This window comes from Podarcis cretensis (genome assembly GCF_951804945.1).
Source record: "Podarcis cretensis genome assembly, chromosome: 4".
In the NCBI taxonomy this organism is placed as follows: domain Eukaryota; kingdom Metazoa; phylum Chordata; class Lepidosauria; order Squamata; family Lacertidae; genus Podarcis; species Podarcis cretensis.
In genome coordinates, this window is record NC_137173.1 from 96984294 (window position 1) to 96994963 (window position 10670).

Genomic DNA, 10670 nt, shown 5'->3' on the forward strand with positions numbered 1-10670 from the left:
ACTCCACCTTGCCTGGCCCAAGTGTCAAGGTTGTGGGTGCAGCAGTTGCCCCCCTGCTGCCCAACCAGGGTTTGGATTGTCCTGCCAGTGCTATTGTAAAATAGTTGTTGGACCATAAGCCAGAAGTGGTTTGTAAGCCCCATCAATTTGAATAGGCATTTAAAGAGGAATGTGATGGCTTACGGCCAGAGTCTTTTAAGTAGTTAGATGCATTGAGAAGAGCAAGAATGCCCGCAGTTGGGCCGCAGGCCAAATGTTGGTCCCTAAGGCAATTGTCTCGTGGCTTCTCTCTCAGATGGGTCCCCCCCCCCAGATTCTGCAAAGCAAAGACAGAGAGAGAAACTGAAGCTTAGAGTGACATAAAGATCTAACTTTCTACTGACAGCTGCACGTTTGGTGACAGCGTATTTTTGGAAATTTCAGGCTGAGCTGGCCCTTGAGGTTTGGTTCAAGAATATCTGGAATGTGGCTATTTCTTAGCAACTAACTGGGCTTAGAAGGGTCGCAAAAGGTGTTATAAGGAGGTTCCCCTTCTTTTCATATGTAGGGGAAGTAGACAGCAAATTTCCCCCGCTAATTTCACAAACGTATCTGTGGAGAGCCTATACTGACCATTAAAGCCCTAAGACTATAAAATGGTGCTATAATCTTAATACTATGTTTATTATTTTTGTGTGTGGAGACTATTAGGTAAAGGTAAAGGACCATTAGGTCCAGTCGTGACTGGCTCTGGGGTTGTGGTGCTCATCTCACTTTATCGGCCGAGGGAGCCAGCATACAGCTTCCGGGTCATGTGGCCAGCATGACTAAGCCACTTTTGGCAAACCAGAGCAGCACACGGAAACGCCGTTTACCTTCCCGCCAGAGCGGTACCTATTTATCTACTTGCACTTTGATGTGTTTTCAAATTGCTAGGTTGGCAGGAGCTCACCCCGTCGCGGGGATTCGAACCGCCAACCTTCTGATCGGCAAGTCCTAGGCTCTGTGGTTTAACCAAGAGTGCCACCCGCGTCCCTTGTGGAGACTATTAAATTTGATTTAATAAAAAGTTTAAAAAGAAATTTGAGGGGAAAGCTGCATGCGCTCAATAACAGGGGAGCGTTAAGGGTACCAAAGAAGGCCTGCGCAACTAGCTAACTTGCATCATGCTGGCTCCATCCCATTCAAAGCAGAGCTGCTTGCTTATGTCTGTTAAATCTGCAGGTCAATCATCCTAAAGTTATGCAGACCACCTATGCATGCCTGTTTGCTCAGAAGTGTACTGTGAGTTCTAGTGAATTCAGTAAGGCTTCCTCTCGGGTATAGGCAGTGCTTTCCTCCCACCCAGAAAATTAGGTGCCGGTATTGACCATAAAAGGGACGCAGGTGGCGCTGTGGGTTAAAGCCTCAGCGCCTAGGGCTTGCTGATCGAAAGGTCGGTGGTTCGAATCCCTGCGGCGGGGTGCGCTCCCGCTGCTCGGTCCCAGCGCCTGCCAACCTAGCAGTTCGAAAGCACCTCCGGGTGCAAGTAGATAAATAGGGACCGCTTACCAGCGGGAAGGTAAACGGCGTTTCCGTGTGCGGCTCTGGCTCGCCAGAGCAGCGATGTCACGCTGGCCACGTGACCCGGAAGTGTCTCCGGACAGCGCTGGCCCCTGGCCTCTTAAGTGAGATGGGCGCACAACCCCAGAGTCTGTCAAGACTGGCCCGTATGGGCAGGGGTACCTTTACCTTTACCTTTTATTGACCATAAAATTGGGATGCGGGTGGCACTGTGGTCTAACCACTGTGGTCTAATATTGGAGCCTCAGCTTCAGGATCTGTCCTTCCAGTGAGCACTCAGGGCTGATTTCCTTCAGAATGGAGAGGTTTGATCTTCTTGCAGTCCATTAAGAGTCTCCTCCAGCACCATAATTCAAAAGCTTCATAATTCAACACATACCTCAAACTGGCAGCTATGCTAAGTGTTTTGGTAATACTTATATTTAAGGATAAGAATCCATACAAGACAGAATACCACAAAAAACCCACCGGCAGATTACAACCCAATTACTGCCGTTTAAGCAATACTGATGAAAAGGCAGCAAACTGCCAAAATGGAATTGGCGTCAGTTAATAAAAAATATGCAAATATTTTGATTCAGTCAAGACATTAATTGGCCAAAGCACAGATGATTACACAGCTGCAAATTCTTTAATTCTTTGACAAGCCTGCTTTAAAGTTCCTGAGGCTCTCAATTGTTTTGCAGCCAGGGCTATGGTTCTGCCAAAGCAATTCGTTCCTAAATCCCATTCATTTTAGTTGGCGAGTGAAAAATGCATGCCTCAGTATCCCATTCCTCATGGTATTAGCCCTCAAATACTTCTTACAAAACGGCAGGATTTCCTGAAATGCACACTTGCCGTTGTGCACACAGTATGGAATCGGCTTAGCAGGTCAGCCTGTTCCCTTTGCTTTGCTTTCGGAGAGTATTATATGTATGTTTCCATAAAAGAATCCTGAAATTAGCAGTTTTGAAAAGGTACACCTGAAAAGTGCTGGCCAATTTTGTATTGTTCAGCAAGGCAGATCTCAAATGTGTGACCTAGCTGTAGAACATTTCCCCTCATTTATGTTGCTGCTGCTATAGTCAATTTAAATTTAAAATGCTAGCTTGAAATCAGAACACAAAGGCAACCGCGGAGAAGAGGGTGGCGAAAACAGGTGAGATGATGTTCTAAAGGAGCTGCCTGCCTTCTTTACACACCAGGGGTGGGAAGTACGTGGCTTTCAAGCTTTTGCTGGAGCATAACTCCCACTAACCCTAAATTTGGGCCATTCAGACTGGGGATGGTGTGAATTTTAGTACCAAAACATGCTTGGGGAAGGCTGACCTAGACAGCCACAGGTCATCCATCCCTGCTGTACATCATTATGATGTACTGAAGAAAGATATTTTTATTTGCTCGTAATTAAAATACTCCTGTTAAGCACTCACTCAACCCTCCCACTGGAGTTAGTAAGCTTTGGCTAGATTATGGTATTATGATCAAGCATAATTTTTTTAAAAAAACCCCTATCCTGGACCATTGCTCCTAATGTCTGGGAGTCGTAGATGGCAGCTGTATTCCAACAACATCTGGAGTTGCCCACCCCTGCCATAACACTAGGTTTCCCCATGTGAGGTGTGGAGAGGAATTTTAATTGGGGAAATGGGATTACTTTCTCTCATCTGGTTCCCTTTCTTCCATCTCCAGCCCAGCTTCTATTTAAGCCAATGAGACATCCTGACTGCACACCTCCTATGTCAAAGATTCACATTAGAGACGTCCGATTTGCTGCTTCTACTACATCAAGGTGGCAAATCTGTTTTTTCGAATTTCTGGCACTGCTGTCTATTACCACCAGAGAGCACTCTACTGCTAGACAGCAAACTGAGCAGCTGCCTCCCTTTTGACAACGCTATAAAATGTAGATTATATGTTATATACTGCAACATAATGGCACATTATACATATTGTACATATCTGTCTTTCTGTCTTCCTAGGTTACATGTGGCCAGAGGGAGGGACTTTGGGCTTCTTTTTCTTTGAACTTCCCCTGACAAATTGCTTCTGGGGTGAGGGGAGCTTTCCAAAGCACTTTGTGTTGTGGCCCAAGGCTCAGCTATTTAAAAAGCAAGCAAGCAAGCCTCATCTGCCTTTTTCCTTCCGTTTGCTGTGTTTTAACAGAAATCTGTAACATTCCTGAAATATACTCAGAGTCGAGAGTGGATTTCATGCTCTTTATTCAGCTCATAGTGGTGAGGAGGAATGGAAGTTCCCCCAGAATGTCTGCTTTATATACATTATTTACATGTGATTGGCTAATTCCGGGATTCACCTGTAGGCCAATCAGGTTGTGGATTCACTCCCACCTGGAGCTGGATTGGGTGGCTCCTGTGGACCAATAAGACTGCTGCATTCTGGACCCTATTGTTCCAGGACCAATCAGACTGCTGCCTTTTGGATCCTATTCAACTCAGTACATAACAATTCCCCATCCGGAGAATGGACTATGCTGCGAGAAGAGCCCTGCTGAATCCCATCTGGAACAGAATCCTGTTCTCACAGTGGCCAGCTAGGAAACCCTCAAGCATATACCTTCCATTTTTCCCCCTTTTTATTGAGTTTCTCTTCAAAAAAAACCAAAAGAAAAAAAAAACAAATCAACAAATTCAAAAGAAATATCCATACATAGCACAAAAATAACATCCATTACAATTCTTTGTCTTCTTCCTTGAATCTTTATATCTTTAGATATTTAAACCTTTCCTCTACGCACCTATTGACCTCCTTCACTCCTGATTTCGGGCTTCTTAATAAAGATTCTTTCTTTTTTCTGCAGCTATTGTTAATGGTTTACGCGTCGTAAGACTTATATCAGACCTGCTATAGTTTTTAGGTCTCTATAGTTCCCTTCAATGTATACCATAAATTTATTCCAATCACTAATAAACTTTGTATTTTCTTGGTTTCTGATTTTTTGTGTCATTTTTGCTAAATCAACATATTCAAATAATTTTGTTTGCCAGTCTCTGATCGTTGGGGCGTTTGGACTTTTCCAATTTTGTGCAATTAATATTTTAGCGGCGGCTGTGGCATATTCGAATAATGTCTTATCTTCTTTTTTTATTTCATCCCCAATTATTCCTAGTAAGAAGGCCTCTGGTCTTTTAGGGAAGGTATATATATATATATATATATATATATATATATATATATATATATTTAACTCATTATAAATAAGTTCCCAGAACTTTTTCATTTCTTCGCAGGTCCACCACATATGGTAGAAATTGCCTTCTTTGATTTTACACTTCCAGCAAGCCTTATTTCCTGTTTTGTACATTTTCCCTAGTTTTGTCGGTGTGATGTACCACCTATACATATTTTTTTCCAAATTTTCTCTGAGTAAGACACATGCCGTGAATTTCATTCCACTAGTCCATGATTTCACCCACTTATCATATTCTATATTGTATCCCAAGTCCATTGACCATTTTGTCATGACCTCCTGTATTTCTTCATCTTTAGTGTCCCAATCTAATAATATGTTATACATTTTAGACAATAACTTGGATTTACCCTCAATTATTTCTATCTGAAATTTAGATTTTTTCTCGTTTATCCCTACTTTTTTGTCTTCCTTCCATACTGCGTTTATCTGATGAAATTGCAGCCAGCCTGTTAATTTGTCTTTCAACTCCTTATATGTTCTCAATTTCCATCCACTCTCTGACCTTATCAGTAGGTCTTCATAGGTCAGTCTTTCTCCTTCCATATTTGCTTTTTTAGTTGTTAAAATATCAATTGGTGATAACCACTAGGGTGTTTTCCATTCCAGAAGTTTTTTTATTTTTCTCCCAATCTTCATATAGTGGCCCTCTGATAATATGGTTTGAAAAACCTTTATGTACCTTTTCTTTATCTAGCCACAAATAGGCATGCCAACCGAATCTGTTGTTGAAGCCTTCTAGGTCCAACAGATCAATGTTTTCCAAATTAATCCAATCTTTGATCCAACAGAGGCAGGAGGCCTCAAAGTATAATTTCAGATTGGGTACTGAGAATCCCCCTCTTTCTTTCCGATCTGTAAGTAATTTGAATCTAATTCTCGGTCTTTTCCCTTGCCATATAAATTTCGAAAGAGTTTTTTGCCAATCTTTAAACATTGAGGAACCTCTAATCACTGGGATGTTTTGAAATAAAAATATCATTCTTGGGAGTATGTTCATTTTTATTGCCACCATCCTTCCCGCCCACGAAAGTTTTACTCTGTTCCACGTATCTAGATCTTTTTTAATCTCCTTCCATGTTGTGGAATAATTATCCTGAATTAAATTTATATTTTTTTGTAGTTAGCCAAATTCCTAAATATTTTTTTTTTTTGCCACCTTGATTCCATTCTGTATCTCCAGTTTTGCTCTTTCATCTTTTCTCAAAATTTTAGTCAACATTTTTGTCTTTAATTTGTTTAATTTAAAACCAGATAGTTTGCCATAATCTTCTAATATCTCCAAGGCCTTACTAACACTTTTCTGCGGCTCTTCTAGGGATAACATCAAATCATCTGCGTACGCTTTTAGTTTGTATTCCTTCATACCGACTTTGATTCCTCGAATCTCTGATATTGCTCTTATGTTGTTCGTAATTACCTCTAATACCATAATGAATAAAAGCGGGGATAGAGGGCATCCCTGTCCTGTTCCTTTTTCAATTTTGAATGAATTTGTTAGATTGTTGTTTATAATCAGTTTAGCAGATTGGTTCAAATAAATCGATTTTATTCCTTCCATGAATTCGCCCTCTAGCCCTACTTTCTCCATACTTTTTAATAGGAACAGCCATGAGACATTGTCGAATGCCTTCTCTGCATCGATGAAAATCAGCGCCGCAGGTACCTCATTCTTACACTCCAGATATTCAATGATGTTTATGATATGCCTTACATTGTCTTTGAGTAACCTATTTGGGAGGAAACCTGCTTGATCTTTATGTATTAAATTTACTAGACTTTTTTTGAGTCTGTTTGCCATCACCTCTGCAAAGATTTTATAGTCGTTGTTTAATAGTGATATAGGTCTATAGTTTTTTATATTTAATTTATCCGTATCCGGTTTAGGGATCATCGTAATGTGGGCCTCTTTCCATGTCTCTGGTATCCTACATCCTCTTAATATATTGTTCATGATGTCACATAGCACTGGCGTTAGTTGGTTTTCTAATACTTTATAATATTTAGCTGACAGTCCATCTGGTCCTGGGGCTTTCCCTGGTTTCATCTTCCTTATTGCATCCTGGATCTCTTCTGCTTTTATAGGTTTATTTAATTGAGTTCTTTCCTCCTCTGTTATGGTCTTCCCACTGTAGTCTTCTAAATATTCTTCTATCCGGGTTATCTCTTCGTCTTCCTTTTTGTACAATTTCTCATAAAATTTGAGGTAATTTTCCTTTATTTCTTTTGGATCTTCTATCAATTGCTCCTCTATTTTTATCTTATTTATTACATTTTGTTTTTGCCTTTTTCACAGTTGCCAAGCTAATAATTTACCTGTTTTGTTAGCTGATTCGAAATATTTTTGTTTCATTAACTTAATTTTCCATTCAATTTCTTGACTTGTTAGCATTGAGTACTGTGTTTGTAACATTTTTATTATTTGTATGTTTTGTTCATCTTTCGGATTTGTTGCTAATTTTTTCTCACATTCTCTTAGCTGACTAAGGATTTCCTTTTTCTTTTGTTCTCTTACTTTCCTCTTATAGCTATTTTGCTGAATAAGAAACCCTCTTAGAACCGCCTTGCTGGCTTCCCAGACTACATCTATACTTGTTTCTTTTTTAAGATTCTGACTGAAATAGTCTTTTAAGGTGGCTTTGATCTTTTCAATAACATCTTCATTCTCCAATAAATATTCATTCATTCTCCATCTGAACCCGCCCTGTGATACACCTTTTATTTCAAAAACTATCGAATTATGATCAGAGAGGGTTCTAGGTTGGATTTCGCACTTTGAAGTTCTTAATCTAAGTTCTCTTGAGACTCAGATTTGATCAATTCTGCCCCAGCTCTTATGTGGCTCTGAAAAGAAGGTGAATTGCTTCTCTATTGGGTGTTTGTGTCTCCAGATGTCTACTAGATCTAAATTTTCCTCCAGATTGTTAAAGGATCTTGGCAGTTTCCCTTGATTACATTTTTTCTTTTCTGATTGTCTATCTATTTCTGGTGCTGGCACTCTGTTGAAATCTCCCAATAGTATCTTCTTGTTACACTTTAGCTCCAGTAATATTAGTTCCAGTTTCTTAAAGAACTCCAATTTATTCAGGTTCTGGGCATATATGTTTATCACATTAAGTTTTTCACCCTGGAAGTTAATTTGTACCCCAAAATATATACCTTCCAGTACACATTTACCCACCAGCAGGATCTTGCACCTTTGCTAACGCGATATACAAACATTTGAAATGCACAATATTGTTGCATCCTGCCCTATCCCCACCCCACTTGTGCGGCAACTGAAATGTCTAGGGGTGCTTCCAGCTGAGGGCTTAATACTGCAAACTGGCCATTCAGAAATTGCAAATGGGACATTGGCCCCAGGTGGTTGTTGTTGTTTTTAACTTACCTGATTTTCTGTGAAACTGTGATTCTGAATAAATATAAAAGGAATGAAACACAGCCTAGCATTTTGATGCTGCTGTCATGGGTGTGCATGCCAGAGCAGTGCCAATCTCACAATAAACACCTGTCTGGAAGCAACCTATAATACACCAGGACACGGCAAAATAGGGAAACGTACCTTTTAACTCTTCAAAACTGCAGCAGCAGCAGTACATATCACCTTACCATACGGATGAAACTGTGACTGTTAGGATTCTTTCTCCATGTTTGCAGTCATGGGATTGTTGTCTATCACATGACGCTATATGTTTTCATTCCACAGAGTGGGAAGTGATGGAGACAGGACCGACCAGGAAGAAGCAAACATGCCAGTCGGGCATGTGTCTCTACCAGGGTCCTACACGAGAGTAGGGTGATCCTAACAGTAACATGATAACATAAGACGATCCCTGCTGGATCAGGCCACCTAGTCCGGCATCCTGGGGCTTGTCCACACCTGAGCAATGTGTGGCCTGTCTCATTAATAGAGGGACGTCTGCATTACACCCTCCCCATTCCAGTGTTGTCCCAGATCTTTTCCTCTTTAAAGGCAAGGATTTTTGAGCTTTGAAAAGTCAGAAATGGCCACCATGTGTAGTGCTCCCCCCCCCCCGGGTATTGAAGGCTATGCAGTACCCACACCTCCCCCCCCCCCATGTTAAAAGTGTGGCACTTATTGTAACAACTTCATGGTGATTACCAGCACTGTTTTTTCCTTAAAAAACAAACAAAAAACAACAACAATAATAATGAATTTTTATTTATACCCCACCCTCCCCGGCCAGAGCCGGGCTCAGGGCGGCTAACACCAGTAAAATTACAATAATAATTTAAAAAACCAATTTAAAATACAGGTTAAAATATAATTTAAAATGCAGCCTCATTTTAATTGTAGCCCATAGATCAAAAGCATAAGGGGAGGGAAACATAAGGGTCAGACTGAGTCCAAACCAAAGGCCAGGTGGAACAGCTCCGTCTTGCAGGCCCTGCAGAAAGATGTCAGTCAAGTCCCGAAGGGCCCTAGTCTCTTGTGACAGAGCGTTCCACCAAGTCGGGGCCAGTACTGAAAAGGCCCTGGCCCTTGTTGAGACCAATCTCCCAAACACTGGGAGACCCACATTTAAAGGGCAGAAAGGTCTTAGAAAACACTGGGATAGGGAAGTTTCCCTGAGCGCTCTCCTCGCTTGTGCTTCCTGGGCTTGCAGAATCTCCCGGCCACATGTGTTTCTTTTTTCATGCATTGCTTTTGGTAAAAATTAGCATAAATTTACTCTAGAATTGGGCACCTCTGCCTCAGCTTTCTATATATGTTGGGGACTAACGCTGAACAGCCACACACACACACACACACAAATACTGAGGCGCCCTTGAGATTTGTGCGCTTTCATTTTGCATGCAGAGAGACCACAAACGCAGCTGGCAGGAAACCGCCTTAGGAGCCTGTCCAGCAAACCCTGCTCCCGGCTTCCCCACATGCCGCCCGCGCACCCGCCTGCCCTCCAACAGGACACCCCGGTTACAACAACCCTGTAAAGTAGGCCCGTGCTATGCGCTCCCCAAACTGAATCCCTCACAGATTGGCATCTTAACACTGCTTAAAGGCCTCCAAGGGAGGAGAGTCCACCACTGTCCCAGAGACTCTTGCCACCAGAAAGTTCTTCCTAATGTTTGGTCCGAATCTCCTCTCCTGCCCTCCCCTCTGGAGCAGCAGAAAACAAGTTTGCTCCCTGATGCAGCCCTCAGATATTGGAAGATGGCTCTCCTCTCTCCCCTCAGTCTCCTCTTCTCCAGACTAAACATACCCAGCTGCCTCAACCGTTCCTCATGAGGCTTGGTTTCCAGCTGCCTCAACCATTCCTCATCAGGCTTGGTTTCCAAACCCTTCATCATCCTGGTCGCCCTCCTCTGCTCACCTTCCAGCTGCTCAATATCCTTCCTCAACTAGCCTGCACTGAGTGGCAGCAGCTCTCCAGGGTTTCGGATGGGGGGAGCATTCCCAGCCCCCTCCCCCCCGGAGATGCTGCCCAGGACAGAAGACCTGCATCCAAGGCAGATGGTCCAATCCTGCGCTATGGAGACCCCTAGCCTGCCTTGAAGGATGTGGGGATGGTCTCCCTTTGGAAAAGGGGCTGCAGCAAGAAGGATGTGAAATGCAGATATGAACCTGCCGAGAGAAGATGCAGCCCAGCTGCAGGCGGAACAGAAGGTGCCTCTAAGTTCTGACAGAGAAGCATCACCTCTCAGGAGGGGCCAGGTCCAGGTGGAGGGGTTACCATGGTGACAAGGACCTGCCTTCCTTTGTGACATCTCTTGCTCTTCCCTTAAAAGCCTCTGACTTGCAGGCGGCCATTGTGGGTTAGTGAGGAGAGTCAGGAGAGAGAGAGGTAGTGGTGGTGGTTGTGGTGGTTGTAGAAGAGGAGAGGTTTGCTTGCTATTTTTCTTTTTCTTTTATTTATTACTTTTATTTGACTCATTTTATTTTATTTTTTATTTTACCTTTTGTGTGTGTGCA